General features: G+C 37.4%; 1 protein-coding gene across 11 annotated transcripts in view; it reads left to right on the forward strand.

Moving 5' to 3' along the window:
* Positions 1–17,739, forward strand: part of SIPA1L1 (signal induced proliferation associated 1 like 1) — a 394,920-nt gene that overhangs the window by 43,066 nt on the left and 334,115 nt on the right. For all 11 annotated transcript variants that reach the window (XM_067557845.1, XM_067557840.1, XM_067557837.1 and 8 more), the window contains one exon: positions 2,984–3,089. The gene's annotated coding sequence lies outside the window, so the exon portion shown is untranslated. The remainder of the gene's footprint in view (positions 1–2,983; positions 3,090–17,739) is intronic.

The raw sequence follows: 17,739 nt of genomic DNA on the forward strand, positions 1-17,739 counted from the left end.
TGACTGCTGATAGCTTGACTATGATATGTTAATCATGATATATTGTGAAATCTTTCCTCAGAGGTGAGAAAGGGGAAATACAGATCACTACTGACAGGGCATATGTTCCAAACTGAAACACGTTCCAACCTTTTGTAAACTCAGATGGAAAGTTTAAAGTAGATTCTGTATGGTGTGGTCATAATGCCTTTTAGTTCTGATATACTTACTTAAAGGACCCATTCAGTTGTATGGGGGAATATGTGTAAAAGTCTCAGGTAAATATAGTATACATTCATTATTCTGGTTCATGTGTCAAAACAAGTGTGAAATTCAGTTATAAAACAAGGTAATCTAAGTTTGACTAACAAAATAATCATTGATTTTGAACGAGTAATATAGAAGGATGGATGTTTTTCCTCTTTGCTTGTCATGCTGGTAGAGAGACTATGAATTGGCTAATAAAACTGATGCCTTGGTATCCTGTATTTTTTTCTTCAGCCTGGTGATTCATTTTTGTTCTGCCATAGTGAACTTAATAGCTGCAACTGCAGTTCTATTGAGGTTTGCACTGGAAATGTGTAGGGCTTAAAAAGCTTCCTTGTTTTACTCCACATTGCTATTTTCCTAACTTTTCAAGCATAGCTTTTGATGGGATTTTGGAGCTTTTATCAATTAATGCCTTTAGAGAGATCCGTCCCACAGTCTTGGACTGCACTAGGTCTGGACCATTCTGATGGTTTCTGAAGTTTCTCACTCCACCCCTCATATGAATCATGCAGATCCCTATCCTAAAATCAGACCTGTCAACTCAATTAACTATTCAGGCAGGCGTTACTTGTTTCAAACCAATCAAACACATTTCCAAGCAGCCTTCCTTTATCAAAGATTAGATATTTAATGCATGCAAATGAATTAGATATTTGCAAAGCACTTCAACCTTGGAAAATCCTGTGTGAGTGCAGTGTTTAATCCAGGATATTGTCTCTGAGTTGAATGTGGTCTTCAAAATGAAATGATTCAGCTGGTTTAAGAAAATGCTTCAAAAGTCCACGTATTCCTCAGATTTCGCACTACATTAAATCAGACTAGAAAATACTATTGGTAGTTTAGAGATTCTTCATGACCTGGGAGTCCTAGTTCTCAAATATTGTCTATGTAGGTTCTTAAGATAGTATCACTATCACTGTAATATCAAGGTACCTTGGTTTCTTGTAGGATTTCAATAAAAGGTTGGGGAAGCTGACAGTTGTGGTGAGAAGGCCAAAAATGAAAGAAATGTGGGAATTTAAAAACAAAACGAAAAACAGTGTTAAATTGATGCTGCATTAGAATGATCTAAAGTTGTTGGTAGAGTTTTAAGTGTTTGAAGATGGAAAATACAAACATAAGGCCACCTGCCAACCTTTAGGGCTTTGGGGAAATGTTAATACAAATAGAAACTCTTTCCAATCACAGTACCTATTTCATAGAACGTTTTGTGCTATATGAACTGAAGGCTCCTCTAAGTCTGTCCTGTAAATGGCAGAAAACTTATTGCTTTTGACAATTTGATTGGCATATCTTCATTTCAGATATGTGGTGATTTCAAACATTTATTGTTCAACTTGATCTTGTTTTGCATTTCAAGGGTGTTAGACTTGTTGGGCCTAGAGGAGATAATTTTCTTTGGCTGACCTCAGACCCTCAATCAAAGGATAGCAGAGCCTTCAAACAATACTTTCATTATCATTGTGGTGTCCATTTTAGTGGCTGTCACTCTTTCGCTAAGAATGGAAGTATTGAAATCCTTTACAGCTCCACCTATAAAGCTACAAAGTGGTGCTACTTCCTCCTACATTTGTCTTACAAAAGTTATTCTGATTTTGAATTATCAGGAGTTTCAATTCAAATTTTAACATTATATGAAACTTCAAATGTTTCCTGAATTATGAAAAATCTCAGCACTCTAATGAGGGCTATAACATTGCAAAAATTTGAATTTCTCATCTAGATGGCTTGTTAACAAACCCTAGGATTTGACTTTCTCTCTGACTCTGCTCTTCTTGGCCTGTTTCTTCTTCCGCTGTGGCGTTGTCGTCGTCGTGTCCGTGTCGTGTCGTCTCCCCCCCCCCCCAAGCTCCATTCTTGTGAACAAAGTAAAGTGTTGGAATATGAAGTTATCTTTGACACTCTCATTTTTGCTTTTTCACAAGAATGGAGCAGCTGGGAGAGACAGTGCTGTGTATATGCAAACCCAAATCAAAATGGTAGGTCTGCTTACACCCATTATCCTTAAGTGTTTGTTTTAAAATATATTCAGTGAGATTTATAGAAGAAAGGTCAGTTCCTATCCCCTGAATAAGAGAAGGTAAAGCTACTGTATCAGTGCATCTTGGTGATGGACACTGTAGAATACAAAAGGAAGGTGGGATACATAAAGTAGTTAGCATTCCCTTTGTATTTTCATTAATTACATGAACTCAATCTGAAACTGTCCGCTGCCACGTTAAGGTACATGTTCCTGTGGTAGAATCCAGTGCTTCTGAGCCATTGTCTTTCCATCATCTGTTTAATTTATTGTAATTCAGAGTCCATTTTCCTATGATCATAGATCTGAAGGGTCAGAATGGTTAATCTCTATTTGACAAATTTGTTCAATGGTGGCTTAAATCTGCTGATCAAGGGACATACTAAGTATTTTATCACATTTAGAGAACTTAAACAAGGCCATGGTTTTCTGTGTTTTCTTGCCTATCTAAGGGAATATTGAAGTGGATGACAGGCCCAGATTTGGGTTTGAGTTGTATGAAAATTCATTCAGTTATTTGGCTTGCTCTTCCTAAGTAACACACAGAGTAAAATGGCTATCCATTCCAATTTTGAGTTACTGAAAACAAATTCCTTGCTTGGAAATTGGTCTTTTGTTAAAATTTATTGTGGGGAGGGAGGTAATGTTTCAGTCTCTGATAAATTGCTGCTACAAAATAAAATCCTTTTTTTTTTTTTTTTTTTAAATCTGCAGATGGAACTCCTCTTCTGAAGTTGACTTAGTATTGATTCTGGCAGGAGGAACAGAAAGCTCAAGAATTTATAGTAACATACAAGTAATTAGGAGAATTGAGTAACAGGTAAGAATTCAAAATTGATGTTTTTAAAGCAATGTATCAGACCTTTTTGCTACTGAAGTGTAGAGTATGGCTTTGTGGTCCGTAGCAGGAAGTTCTGAAGGCTGCATGTGTGGTTGCACTCAAATTTTGAGATGGGATTAGATAAGAAGTCACTATGGTTGTGTGCTAAATCTAGACAGAAAAAATGTGGCAAAAGATGAGTTGCTTTGTCTCTCACAGGAATATAAACTACAAAATGCACTAAATATATTTTTAAAAGGAAACTTGATAGACCCTCTTGTACCTTTCCATTTTGAGATTTATGAACATAAAGCTACATACCATACCAGTTAAATCCACTAGAAGCAGAAAGTTTCTTTTTAATTTGGTAGTCATGATACTCCTCTGAGCTCTGCTGTAAGTAAGCTCCAGGGAGGTTCAGGTTCTGCAGCTTTAGAGAACTGAATTTTTTTTGTTTATGAAAGTTTTTTTTGATTGTTGGGTATTAATAATATATTTTTACCTGGAAAAATTTTGACAGGCCTCAGAGTCTGCATTGCAGGAAAGCTGAGCTGAAATGGAATTGAAAACAGAACCTTCTGATCTTTTTGAAGATCCGTTCCACAATGTGTAGCTAAATAGTGTCTGCATTCTCTGATGTTTCTAATGATTTAGAGCGAGTTTTCATGGACATAATGTTGGTGATTCAGTGCATTTATTTCTAACGGGCTTGTTCTTGTGATTCTAAGTTGTGCAAGGAGTCAACAGCAGAAAGTTTTTTTTTTTTTCTTTTTTTCTTTAATATAGATTTTAGAACTTAAAATAGTCATGATATGACACAAGTGAGTATGCATGGTCAAGTTACTTCCATACAATAATTTCAGACATTGAAGCCTGTTACATTTAAAAAAAAATCCTGCAATGCAGAGTTCTGAATACAAATGATAGTGCTGTCTGCTAAGGTGGATTTGACTCAGTATTTTTTCAATAAATGCAAGTGTTATGTACCAGATAATGGAATGGGGGAAAGTAGTTTTCCTTTGTACAGGTGGATTTTACCTCTGCTTCCCAAAATAAGGCAGGCATAAAGAATGGGAAGACTATGTATAATAGCTTTGTAGTAGATGTACGTTTTTAAGGCACATATAAGATGTAACTGCAAGTGAACTGATGATGATTTCCCAGAGACAAGGTGGGTGAGGTAATATCTTTCTTTGGACCAACTTCTCTTGGTGAGAGTCCAGCTTTTCAGTTTACACACAGCTCTTCTTCAGGACTGGAAAACTAACTGAGGGCTTGTTTACACATACAGTGCTGCAGTGGCACTATTGCAGCACTTAGTGAAGAGGCTACCTATGCTGACAGGAGGTCTCCTGTCTGTATAGGTACTCCACCTCCTGGAGAGGTGGTAGCTATGTTGATGGGAGAAGCCCTCCCAACAACATAGTGCTGTCTACACCAGGCATTAGGTTGGTGTAGCTGCATTGCTTAGGAGTATGGATTTTCCACATCCCTGAACGATGTAGTTGTACTAACATAAGTCTGTAGCATAGACCAGGCCTCAGAGTGTCTCTGCTAAATATAAGATTTGAATAGATAGTTTAGCATAAGTAATTAACACACACATTTCAAAGGACCCTTCAAGGTGAAGTATCCTGTTAATACCCCTCCAGTCAGAGGGAAGAAAGGGGAAAAAAGCACCCAGGGGAGGGGTTGTTAGTGGGTTATAGTTTGTTGTAATAAGCTATAAATCTAGTATCTTTATTCAGTCCAGATTTTTTAGTGTCTAGCAAAGTTATGAATTTAAACTCCCAGGTTTGTCTTTTGAAAGTGTGGGGCAGGTTTCTTTTGAGGATGAGGACTGATGGGGATAGGATTGATCGCTTTGTGAAGTGTTCACCCGCAGGTCATGGGGTGTGTTTGTCTTTTATCATTTTCCTGTGTGAGACCGTCTTTTTTTTGTTTTTTGTTTTTTGTTTTTAGAAAAAAATGCAGTAACCTTTTTCTACATTAGTTTATTCCTTTGTGTCTATAAATGCCTTTCCAACGCATTGAAGGGGTAGTTTTGTATTTTTCTCCTTAGCTGGAGATAGGACATGTCCCCTGAGAAGGCAGCTGCTACTATATTGGCTTTCTGGCTGTATGCCAGAGCTGACCATGTGCATTGTCACTGATTCTTTCATAGAATGTGTGCCTCACCCATACAGTCCTAGTTGACTCAATCGGAGAGTATTGTTGAATTCAATTGGGATTTCCAGTAGTTTCCTACATTTTCTGTTTAACCCTTTAATTGTAGTTTGTACTCTTTGATTAGAATGCTTGTTTCTGCACTTTCAAAACCTTTAGTGTCTTAAGTAATTCCCATCTACCCCAATATAAATTGTTTATACCCTAGATTATTTTATACTCATGCTGGGTTTTTTGTGCTGGTTGTTAGTTACATAGCCCTAGTTAAAAGAGAAATAGAATGAGTTACATAAAGGATTTTGCAGTCTTACTGCATATGAACTTGTCTGAAATTTATTACAAAGTTCTTGAGTGCTCTCTAAATTAACATATTCAGGGATTTGATTGCAACATGAGATGGTTAAAATACAGTTTGGTCTTGTGATGTAGCTGGGACCAGTCCAAATTTTAATTATGTTTCTGAACATGTGTTTGGACTTGATGTGTTCAGGAACAGAGTTAAAATTTGGACTATTTTTGAGATCGTGGTTGAAATATTTGATTCCCATTTACAGTACTAGTGCATACTGTGTTTTAATTGGGGGTCTACTGTGTTGTAAGCCATTTTCCCCCAGCACATTTTTTTATAGTGTAGACAAAGACGTGACACCCGTGGCAGTGCTGTAGTTAGATATATAGTTATGAATGGAAAGCAAGATAAGTTAAGACAATGCATGCTGAATTCAGTGAGGCACTGTGTACACAGTAAATACAGAATTGAGAAATAGTGATTAAACTCTGTTGTATTCTATTTGTGTTGTAACACCGATTGGTCAAGCTTGTGTGAACTGGGCCAGACTGTTTTATACAGGTTAAAACAATGCTTTAACTCAGATAGAGATGTAGCCTGTTGCAAAGATTTTTAGCCAAAATATAACATGGTCTATCTCTGTTTATGCTGTTTGATTCCCAAGCATATTAAAATGCTTGGGTCACAACCAGTTGTAACTGTCAGTCTATTGTAAAAGTATTGCACAGTCATTGAATTGGTTACTAATTTACTACACTTGGAATATTTCTGGTTTGTGAGGCAACACTTTCAAAGTAGTTGCTCCTGATAATTGTTTTAATTTTGTTGCATAGCTATTAATTGCTGATGGATGTGTATCCTATTGTAAACTAACAAGCATATACACTTTATAAAAAAAAAAAAAAGATTTTTTTTAATAAGTTATTAAAATTTTTATTTTTACTTTACTTATTTTTTTATAAGTTAGGGCTGCAGCAAAGAGATTTAAAAATAATATGCACAACCAAATCCCTGGAAAGGTTCCCTCATGATTTAGTATAGGGTAAAGAGAAGCTGTTGCCCTGTGAATGCTATGAAAGTGAGAGAAATCTGTAAATCTTTAAATTGTTTATCTTGGTGTTTAGATTGGTTTAAAAGCCTTTATTGCAAGGGAATATTTGAGAGAACAAAGTTTTGAAGCATGCTGCTGCCACCACATTTTGAGAGAGAAAGCAGAAAAACTTTGAGAGATGTCAAATTGACCATAATTAAGAATATAGTGCTTCAATTTCCTACCCTCAAATGTTCCCTTTCCCTAAAGCCTCTATGTAGGCTTTATCTTGATCTAAAATGCCAAAGTAAATAGCTTGCATCACAACAGTTTAAATTGGGAGGAGAAATTGCTGTATTAAGAACCCTACAAACTGATGCAACTTCTTATCTGCAAAACAAGTGGAGCACAAGCAGCAGCAATGCAAGCTTTGGCACACTGTTTTGCCAGTGTATCTCTGTCCTACGGCAAGGGTAGTTTTATTTCCATACTCAGTAAATCCTGGATACCTCAGATGGGCCTGCAGACAAGAGTATGCTAATTAGTGGTGGTTGAACGATGTGTTGGACATTTTGAAACTGAAATGAGACCATCAACTCAAATCAGTATCTTAGATGTCTGTATACTAATGTGGGAAGTTTGGGGAATAAGCAGGAAGAACTTGAAATGCTAGTTAATAAACACAACAATGACATAGCTGGCATCATAGAGACTTGTTGGGATAATACATGAGTGGAATACTGGTATAGAAGAGGACAGCTTGCTCAGGAAGGACAGACAGGAAAAAAGAGAGGAGGTGTTGCCTTATATATTTAAAATGTATACACTTGGACTGAGGTTGAGATGGAAATAGGAGACTGACTTGTTGATAGTCTCTGGTTAAGGATCACCCTGGACTTAACCAGGAGATCTTCAATCATCTCAAACTCAAAAAAGAGGCCTACAAAAAGTGGAAACTAGGTCAAATTATAAAGAATGATTAAAAACAACACAAGTATGTAGGGACAAAATTAGAAAGGTTAAGGCACAAAATGAGATTAAAGTAGTTAAAGACATCAAGAGTAACAAGAAAACATTCTACAAATACATTAGAAGCAAGAGGAAAACCAGGGACAGGGTAGTTACACAATGGGGAAGGAGGGGAAACATAACAGAAAATGTGGAAATGGCAGGAGTGCTAAATGACTTTTTTGTTTGTTTTTTCCGAAAAGGTTAGTAGCGATTGGATGTCTAACATTGTGAATGCCAATGAAAATGAAGTAGGATCTGAGGCTAAAATAGGTAAAGAACAAGTTAAAATTACTTACACAACTTAGATGTCTTCAAGTCACCAGGGTGTCATGAAATACATCATGGAGTACTCGAGCTGACTGAGGAGATACCTGAGCCATTAGCGATTATCTGTGAAAAGTCATGGAAGATGGGAGTGATTCCAGAGGACTGGGAAAGGGCGCAAATATAGTGCCAATCTATAAAAAGGGGAATAAGGACAACCCAGGGAATTAGACCGTCATCTTAACTTCAGTTAGTACCCGAAAAGATAATGGAGCAAATGATTAAGTAATCAATTCTCAAATACCTAGAAGATAATAAGGTGCTAACCATCAGCATTGATATGTCAAGAACAAATTATGTCAAACCAACTTGATAGCTTTCTTTGACAGGGTAACAAGCCTTGTGGATGGGGAGAAGCGGTAGATGTGATTATATCTTGAATTTAGTAAGGCTTTTGATACTGTCTCACATGACCGTTTCATAAACTAACTAGGGAAATACAACCTAGATGGAGCTATTGTAAGGTGGGTGCATACCTAGTGTGATATAGCAAGGGCAGAGGGCAGTAGGAGAGTGCTCCAAGGGAGGTATGTAAGGCCCAGAATGCTCAGGGCTCTGTTCCCTGTAGACTAGCTAGAAGTCATTAGAGGGCAGTTAAGGCCCAGCCAGGTGCTTGATAAAAATCCTCTGCTCCAGCCAGACAGCACACGAGCTGGAGGAGTAGGTGTGCCGTATTGTGTGAAGGAGCAGAGAGGAGTGCAGAGTTGTGTGGAGGAGCAAAGAGGAGTGCTGAGTAAGGTACTGGGTCCAGGAGGGGGAAACCTGCCCCTGGCAGGACTGAGATACTCCCCCAGGCACAGGGGTCTGATTAAGGAAGCTCAGTCCAGGCAGCAAGGAAGCAGGGCCTGAGAAGCCAGAAGGACTGAGGTCGGGGGGGAGGGGGAATTAGCCCAGGGGAAAAGACTGCAGCTGTGAGTATGGTGCCAGCAGCACATAGCCGCTACTCATAGGGCCCCTGGGCTGGGACTCAGAGGAGTGGGCAGGCCCGGGTCCCTACCCCTCTCCCTGGGGAGATGGGGTGACTGGTGACGCCCTGGCCCCCTACAGAGGCAAAAGCGCGAGACCCACTAGGGTGAAGCCAGCTGTCTGCCACACTAGTTGGAAAACCATTCCCAGAGAGTAGTTATCAGTGGTTTACAGTCAAGCTGGAAGGGCATATTTGAGTGGGGTCCCGCAGGGATCCGTTCTGGGTCCAGTTCTGTTCAATATCTTCATCAATGATTTACACAATGGCATAGAGAGTACACTTATAAAGGTTGTGGATGATACCAAGCTGGGAAGGGTTGCAAGTGCTTTGGAGTATAGAATTAGAATCCAAAATGATTTGGACAAACCAGAGAAATGGTCTGAAGTCAATAGGATGAAATTCAATAAGGACAAATGAAAATACTCCTTTTAGGAAGGAGCAATCAGTTGCACAAATACAAAATGGGAAATGACTGCCTATGACGGAGTACTGTGGAACGGGATCTTGGGGTCATAGTGTATCACAAGGTAAATATTAGTCAAAAGTATAATCCTATTGCAAAAAATCAAACTTCATTCTGTATAAGCAGGAGTGTTGTAAGCAAGACATGAGAAGTAATTCTTCAGCTTTACTTTTCACTGATTAGGCCTCAGCTGGAGTACTGTGTCCAGTTCTGGATACCACATTTCAGGAAAGATGTGGACAAATTGGAGAGAGTCCAGAGAAGAGCAACAAAAATTGTTCAAGGTCTAGAAACATGACCTATAATGAAAGACAGACAAAACCAATTTTGTCTAATCGGGAGAAGAAAAGACGGAGGGGGGAATGTAACAGTTATCAAGTATATAAAAGGTTGTTATAAGGAGGAGGGAGAAAATTGTTCTCTTCCACCTCTGAGGATAGGACAAGAAGCAATGGGCTTAAATTGCAGCAAGCACGGTTTAAGTTGCACATTAGGAAAAACTCCCTAACTATCAGGGTAGTTAAGCTCTGGAGTAAATTGCCTACGGAGATTGTGGAATTTCCATCATTGGAGATTTTTAAGATTAGGTTAGACAAACACCTGTCAGTGTAGGTTTAGATAAGATTTAGTGCTGCCATAAGTGCAGGGGACTGGACTATATGACCTCTCCAGGTCCCTTCCAGTTCTATGATTCATTTCCAGTTCTTTGAACCATACAGCCCCTCCTTTCAACTGCAACTCCATAAAGTATTTTACTTTATCAGTGACATGGGTTGCTATTTTACATTGTCCTCCTGTGATAAAACTTTTATTCTGTTAATTCCTCCCTTTCCCAAAGTTTATATTTTGACTGTGCAAAGATTAATGCTAGCAGTGGATTCTCAGGGAGGAGTCAGAAGGTTTTTTTTTTTGTTTTTTGTACCAATGTTGGAATCTAGTATTTACATAATGTTTTATATCTTTATTTAATCTAGTCCTAACAAGTTAAGTCAAGTAGTGGTTAAGATGAGGTTAAGTGATACTGTGCTTGTTTGGCGGGATACCTCTGTAAACACTTTGGTGCTTCAAACTCACAATGTCTCGAGGCAATCACACTATGCAATTGCATAATCTTGGATTATGTGCTTTAGAAACACAAGGATGATTATAAGGCTTGCATATAAATCATCTTCAGCAGTTGGAAAACTCGTACATAAGAAAGGGGTCTAATTTAAAGTCTGTGTAGTAGTCCATGATATTATTTTAAAAAGTATGTATGTTTTGTTTTGTTTGAAGTGTTTCAAATTAGACTAGGTTTCACATGTATCTTCTGTTGGTACAAAAGAGTCTAGACTGATGAACTTTAAGGAGCTGCTTCAAAAATTTTTAGCGGACCCTTTTCTATAATGCAGTATTTCCTTCAACCTTTTGTCATTAATTGACAGTTTCTAGTGACATATTTCTGACTCTTGAGTGTGGTTCTCTTAAATGACAGATCACCAGATTTGCTAACTATGAGTGAATATGCTATTACTGTTTAACAACCCATAACACAGCAATATTCTGTTTTTAAAGAGTGAAAACAAATGTTGATTTCTTTTTGATTTATAAAGGTGAATTAATGGACAAAGGGAGTTCTAGAACTGCTTGACTTGAATGTAAACATCTAAACTACTGTATGCTTTTCCTATATGACAGTTAGAGTGAGGATAAATCTTGGGTTGGAGTGCTGCTGAAACAGACTAGCCATTCCCCTGTTGTTCAAGATGCTCTCTCTGCTCTCCCTTCTGAGAGTTGCACCAAGAATGTTGAACTGTAACTTTTGTTTGTTTGTGGAGAAGTGATAATGTGGTGGTGTCTCATATTTGACCAGGAGAGTAATTTAAATTGCATAATAGAGTACACTAGGTGTGCCTCTTGGCCCTAATATAACTGTATTAATGACATTAAAAACGTTGAAGGTGTTTTAACTTGTTGGATTATGGTGTGTCAAGCACAAACTGCTGCACAGCAGAACTGGAAATGTTAGATAGACCCATAGTTAGGCATAGGAGATACTATAACTATTATAAATAGAAGTTTTTGGCCACTCCTTGCCTTGAAGTTGCAACTAGAAAGGTGTTGTTTTTATTAATGTATTGTAAACAGTTCCTTGCACTCGTAATATAAATCCAATTTAGTGAAGTTATTGGAAGGAACAAATAAAACGCTTTCTCATCTTTATTTAGGATTATTTTGTTTGAACAATTGATAGTATTGGATAAAACATCTAAATACAGTTAAATCTGACTTAGTATACACATGCTCTCTAGCTAATATTTTTTTATTCTGCATGCCAATTCACTGATGAATGGTTGATGGATCAGAATTGCACTGTAAGGACAGAAGATAAGATAGGTGCCAGGTTTAATGCATATTTTGAAGGTCAGAATCCTAGTGTGAGATTTTTCATGTGCTCAGCTTTAAGTATATTAGATAGCCACCATGTTCATTTGAAATATTGGGGGTTAGGTGTTTGGAATGATTCTTGATTGTTTCCTTTTGCTAATGTGTCTCAGAAAGCTTTAGAATGCACTGCAAAAGCCTTCTCTGTCTGTGCTTTTCGTTTATAACACCCCTTTGACTTTGAATAATGTATAAAAAATTAGTGGTTTCAGATAGTGTCTTAAGTGTGGTCTGTTAATTTTAGTGTGGCATTCTGAAAATATATGTTAATCCTAATGTAATTAGTTTTTTCATGGATAGTAGGGTTTTGTGTAAGTTAATTTTTTTCTTTTGAAAATTAATTGCAAGTACAGTATGAAGCTGTATATTTACTTTTGAAATAAAAGCTTGTTTTTTTCCTGTTTATTGTAAAAAAAATGTGAAGTACATGCGCACAAGATAAACAACCTCCAAAGCCTGAGACTGGTATGCACGAATAGAGAGAAAATCCTCAACTCTGACCTGCTGCTGGGATTAAAATCATGGGAATAGTGAAGATATTTGCTGCTGCTACTGACTCTATCCAAAAAGAAACCTTTCCTGTGGTGATGTGTGCTGTGTTGCTTGCTCCTGGGGAAATGATTTTGTCTATTGGGTCCCAATATATTTATTATCAAGCTTCTAATGGGGGATGGGTGGGGATGAAGAAGTGGTAATCTCAAGTTCTGCTCACAAACAGTTCCTCCCACTTGATGCCAAAGCACTCCATTCTCTGTAGATCTGCATAATATTATTGTCACACTCCTTTCTTGCATGCTTTGGTTAGCTGCAAAATAGTTAATGCTTTTTCATCCTTTGACTTGACTTACTCCCTTGAAATAAACTTAGGAATTCAAACTTTTCTCAGCAGTATGGTGCAGATTGTCTGTACTCTCAGGTTCTTATTTTAGGTTCATATTTTAAGATATCTTTGGAACCCGAAGGGACCTTTTTAAAAATGAAAGCTTATTATTGTGGCGTCCAAAATGGTAGCTTCAAGAAAAATGAATCCGTTCACAGAACCACTGTGAACTGACCCAGTTTGATCCTTGCTAAGGCTAAAACAAGAAATTAGTGAACTATGCAATTCAAAATTGGGTCCATTTTGAAAATTGATGGAGTATTACTTTAGTCAATGTATCTGCCCCCTGTGTACATATCTGCTTACTTAAGTTACTTTCTTGACAAAAGTAAGTCTAGTCCTGTTTTTGTTGTTGGTCAATAATTTACTTTGATCCAAACACAGGGGATGGGAATACACCAGATTTTACAAAAATATAAGGTGCAACATACTAACCCGCAGGCAGGCGTGCAGGGCCCCTCTCGGAATGCAGCCCCCGGGCAGGGTTGGGGCTCGGCCCAGGCTGATGTTTGGACATGGAGTTAGCATTCCAGAGTTATGGGATCCTATTCTGGCTCACACATCAACAGAGCTGATGTGAGCGGAGTTATGCTGATTTACACCAGCTGGGGATCTGCCCCCATAATTTGTAGGCAATAGTGGGCACAGATAAATTTGATAGGGTGACACCTTTATAGCAGGGAAGAAGCCCTCATGCTTCAGGACAGGCCATCTACAAGATGTTAGGAAGAAAATTATGTTATGTCCTAATTGCCAAGCAGTTGTTTTCTTTCACCTTTTCTTGAAGCATCTGGTATTGGTCACTGTCAGATCCAGGATAGTGGCCTTAGATATACCTTAGTCTTAGTTAGTATGGCAATTTCTGTGTTTCTAATAGAGAACAGAATTTGGTTTGTAGAATTTCTATTACTTGTGCTGTTTCGAATTAGAGATGTAAAAATTAGTTTAATAAAAAACCCGTTTAAACGTTCTAAAAATAGAAAGTTTAAACGGTTAAATGCATGCGGGGGGGGGGGGGGAGCCATGCTGAGTTTGGCTCCTCACTGCCAAGTGAAAGCCGTCTAGCTGCGGCTTTCCCTGCCCCCTGCAGAGCCCTAGCTGGGCAGCTCTCACTCGGGGAGGTGAGCCGAGCCCAGCTGTGATTATCCCCTCACCCTCCCACCCCCCCACCATGCTGGGCTGGTCTCCTCGTCTCCCTCTGAACAAGAGCTGCCCAGTTGCTCTTGCTTGAGGAGAGCCGAGCCCCGCTGTGGCTTCCCCCCTGCCTCCCTGTTGCTTTCCCTCAGTTTAAATGGTAATCGCTGTTTAAAACATTTAAACAGCTGATTAATGTTTAAACAGTTAAGCTTTTACATCCCTATTTCGGATTCATAAATTGTCACACAACTTTCAGTTTCTAGGATCAGTTTGCAGTTTTATGTATAAACTAATCAAACCTGACCTGGAAATCACTGAGACACACACATGCAATCCTATGGTGCCTTTTTTATAGATACTTTTCAGAACAGAGCTTACTTTAAATTAATTAACTTGGGAGAAGGAAAACTGTAAAAATTGCATGTTAATAGTTAATAGTGAAACCATGTCATCATATTGGTCAATGAGCAAAGAAACAGCTGACAGCTTAGATTGTTTTAATATGTAATTTAAAAATACCATTTTCTTTCATTCTTGTTTTGCAAGGAGACAATTGGGTTACTGACTTTCACATAACCTGCTTCAGCTTGGGGAAAGCGTAATTATAAGTTACAGCTTTTTATATATATTGGTTAAAGCTGGAAAAACAAAATAGGTGGAATGATGTAAACTACTTAAATTCACCTTTTTGGGGCCTTTGAGATGATCTATCTAAAAATGGCAATAAGTGATTTAAAAAAAAATGCAATTTTTAAAGCTATAATTGTGTGTAGTGGTCCCTCAGTAATAAAAACAACTTGTGTGTATTCCTTTCATTGTAATTAGCTTATTGTAACTAGGTAATTACATTATAACATTGTAACACCATTATTTTTCTACTTTTGACTCAAGGATTTAATAGGAATGAAGCAATATTATCACAGTACACCACGCTAACATAGATCAACTACTTGAATAATATAATATTCTAACTCTGAAGCAGTGTTCAGAAAATTGTTAATAGCACCTAGGCTTTGTGTGCAGCTAAGCAATATTCAACAAGTGTTTAGCCCAGAAAGACTAAACAAAACCAACTAATATGTTACTAGTATGTTGGAGTAGGAATCTAAAATGCATTTGAAAGGACTAGTTTGATAACCTGAAGCATCCTAGATAGGTCTGGAAGTTCTAATATAAGATGATTTTTAATTTGTGGTTGAATTTATAAAATAAGCCCTTACCCTAAGTTTTTGCTTGGTTGGGGATAGAGAGAGGTTGAGTGGGCTGACTTTTCGGTAGGATAAGAGGTTTTCTTTTCTTTTTTTCACTTTGACTTTTAAAGTCATTTTGTTAAATTTTGTATGTCCACCAGAGACCTTGAAATGGCATGATTTGTAAATAAAAAAATAAATCATGGCCATCTTCCTAAAAGATTTTGGGAATGCTCCATTGGTGTAAGGAGCATTAGATTTTTGAGTCTGATGCTAAACCTATACTTCTCACCAACTACACTTAAAATCAGGGCCCATTGCTATTACTCTGTGGATATTAGACCTACATTCTTTGGCAAGACTCCCTGGTTTCTGTAGCAGAGCAACACTACATTTTGTGGTAATGTTGATTATAAAATAATTCCAGAACAGAGCTAATGAAATTTTAAAAATTGATTTTACAGCGACTTTAGAACAATTTCAACACTATCAAAGATTATTATTATTGTTATGGAGCTCTATAGTTGAAGTAGTGTTGAGATGTGCACTTGAGAGGGATTAAACCTCCCTCTGTACAAAAAATATTGGGTCTTATCTCTCTGCAAGGAGGAGTGTATGTTATAAATCTGGAAAAGAATGTTCTAAGAATTTCCAAGTAAATCTGTTAATTACAAGCATTCAAAAATAACCCCGTTTTTTATCTTATTTTTTTAATTTGAGTAAAAATTGGTTTGTTCCTTGTAGCAAAGAGATTTCTGAAGCTTGAACGTTTAAAATTGACTCTTATAGGCAATTTAAGTTAATGAATATGCAAATAGTTGATTTATGAATACTTAGTTATAACCATGTCTATTTACATTACAGTGTTTATAAGTTTTGTCAAATTAACTTGTCATGCAGTGGGAAGCTGATAGAGAAGCATTCTTTATTAAAAGGACTACCTTGCAACTCAGCCAGATAATTGAATTTGAGTTTCATTGGCTATGCTGTAAGCAAGGACCTGCACCCAGGAATTGTCTCCTTGACCGTTGGAAACCTATAGGACAGAATGCTCTCAGGTAGATTTTCTAAGATTTACAGGAGAACTCCCTCCTACATAATACCTAATGTATGCAGTAAGGGAACTTGTCTACTTGGCCCCTATACACCTTGACAAGCTCCTTTATGCACTGTCTTCTTTTCCCTGGCCAGTAGCCTACCAACAATCAATGCCCTCCTCCACTGCTCTCTCCCATTTATTATTTGTAAACTGTGTGTGTGAAATGTATAAATATTTCATATGTCAACCTTTGTAAACTAGTCCACTTCTCCAGCCCCTCAAATAACTGAAATCACATTGCCACACAAGCCTTAACTTTTGACTTCATGATTTTTGTTATAGAATACATAATGAATGTACACATGGCTGTGTGTGTAATTCCACAATATTTGTGTATGATTTGATTTATTGAGTGTTGCACAGGTTTTTTTGGGAGTCATAAATAGCGGAATCTTTTAATATGTGATTGATTTAGGCACATAAAGAAAACGTCTAATTTCAAAACAATCTGGAAATTTTTAAAAGAATTCACTTCCCAGAAAAAAAGCTTGCTCTCACATTTCCTCCAGGACCAATTCTCACTAATGGTTAATGTGCCAAAAAAATGATTCCAGCAAAGAAAGGTTCTTTATTATTGAACATATAAAGTACTGACCAACACATAGAAGGTTAAGAGAATTGCTGGGTATTGTTTGTTTTGGGAGATATTAAATACTCAGATATTTTTGGCTAACAAATATAGCTAAACACGCATTAACAAGTTCTGGAGATACTGAAAAATAACTTTCAAATCCAGAAAATGGAAACTCCAGGCACAGGAGAAGCTACCCTATATCTGTTTCTTGGCAATAGAGAAGAACTGAATTTGAAGATAAGTGAACCTTGGAACCAGTGATAGAGCTAACCTTGAATTTAAAGTAATAAGGAAAGAATGGCTTCCCAGATTTGCAGCAGTATGAAGATAAAGGATTTCAAGTAAGCAAGTTTTGAGGAATTAAGTAACGTATGGCCTGATTCTGCCACCCACACTCACATTAGGTAGTACTCTACTCTGCAAGTAGTCTTGTTGAAATGTCCAGGACTACTTTTAGAGTATAATAGTAACAGTGAGCAGAACTGAAAAGATTTTATCACTTACTACAGAGTTGTAAGGAAAATGCCAAGAAAATTCGTGCACTGGCTTCTGGGAAGTTGTTCTTGACATGTTCTCTGTGGACCCATCTCATTTTTCTGGCCATGATAAGCAAACCACCAAGAGTATGAATCAGAAATAGATTAAAAATTCTTACATTAGATACTTGCATTAACCAGTTATTGCCTTCAAAACTTTTATCCTTCTCATTTTGACATTAAAAACAGATTAGGAATTGCAATTCCTCCACTCCTCAGTTATCTTTAGATAAAATTGAAATACATGATGATACTAATGCATGAAAAAAATATATTCATGATACTAAAACATTAAAAATTTATTTTTGCTTCGATTCATGGGTTAAACAAATTGTGAAGGGTCACTCCTTAATATGAAGTACATTTTCAGAGCTGGGCTGATGAGGCTTTCCTAGCTTTGACACATTAGGGTTCTCTCTGGGTTAATATTTCACTGGCATCTGTCACTGCATGGCACAGAGGGCCTTTGTGTGAAAGAGCTCTGATTTCTTCATAGCTTGCCAAAATTTTGTATATGGGTTGGCAATATACATGCCCAACTTTTGATGAGATTTTATATG

This window comes from Emydura macquarii, unplaced genomic scaffold, assembly GCF_026122565.2.
Source record: "Emydura macquarii macquarii isolate MOO-44397 ecotype Brisbane River unplaced genomic scaffold, CSIRO-AGI_Emac_v2 contig_1876, whole genome shotgun sequence".
Classification (NCBI taxonomy): Eukaryota; Metazoa; Chordata; order Testudines; family Chelidae; genus Emydura; species Emydura macquarii.